This window comes from Myotis davidii, unplaced genomic scaffold (genome assembly GCF_000327345.1).
Source record: "Myotis davidii unplaced genomic scaffold, ASM32734v1 scaffold762, whole genome shotgun sequence".
Lineage (NCBI taxonomy): Eukaryota > Metazoa > Chordata > Mammalia > Chiroptera > Vespertilionidae > Myotis > Myotis davidii.
The window spans coordinates 177914-179036 of NW_006293699.1; positions in this window are offsets into that span (position 1 = coordinate 177914).

Here is a 1123-nt window from a genome sequence, read left to right on the forward strand (position 1 = left end):
TGTGCGAATTCACGTGGTTAATGCCCCAAGTGGGGTCCGGGGTGCTAATCCCCTGGGCCGGGGGAAGATGCTAATCCTCCGGGCCGGTCAGGGCTGGTCCCGGAATGTGTCCCTACCTCGGATTATCTATCCTCTCCCAGGAGCAAGGGATTTAGTTCTTAACTTTCATCCATGAGATGGAAAAGCAAAGTAAGGGCACAGCCTGGAGGTGAGAGTGGGGCGCCTGCATGTGCTCAAAACACTCCACAGGCTTCTCAGGCCAGGGCCGGGTGTCCCCCCTCCCTGCTTCTCTCCCCTGCACCAGACGTGTCCTGGCTAAAGGCCTTTTGGGGGAGGTGAAGGAAGCCATCAGCTGAGTTGAGTGCTTGCCAGGAATGTGTTGCTTCAGGCACCCCATTCTGGACTGACACCCCCCTCAGACATATATTGTTGGACCCTCCACTGGCCTGTCTTACCACGGAGGTAGCCCTAAATTGGGCAACCCTGAGTCCCCCCCAACCACACAGTGGGGAGTTTCAGTACTTTTGCCCCCTTGTGATTCCCCCACTTGTGAATGGGTACCCCGATTCACACCGGTCAGGTTCCCTAATTGCAGCTCTCTCCGCCCCTACCACACAGTGTTCTCCCAGACACCCCTATAGTCACAGTCAGGAGGGCGTCAGCGCTGCCACTCAGATTTTCCTGGCCGGAGGGGAAGGGAGCGATCAGGACTGCCCTTCAAGGCAGAACCTCGGGGCTCGGTGCCCACCTCCTCCAAGTTCACGTGCCTTCCCCCAGTATAAAACTCGGCCTGGTCTGTGCCTGTCCGCCCTCCCTCCCACTGAGTGAGTGGAGTGGGGCTCCTGGCCCTCCCCCAGGGAGCCTGCATCCCAACGGCCTGGCTTTCATCCGGGGAGGGGGCAGTCATGCTCTCCTTCCCTGCCCTGGGCTGTCTCCTGACCCCCTTGCTTGTCTGTTTGGACTCTCTCCAGAGTTCTTTCTCTCCCTTCCTTCCTCCCCCCGTTCCTGCTCCATGGGGTATCTCACTCTCCAGCACACCCTCCCTGGTCTCAGTCCACCTCCACATGCCACCACGAGGTCACTGCTCGTGCTTCTGGCTCAGCCTGTCCTTTCCCTCCCCCCT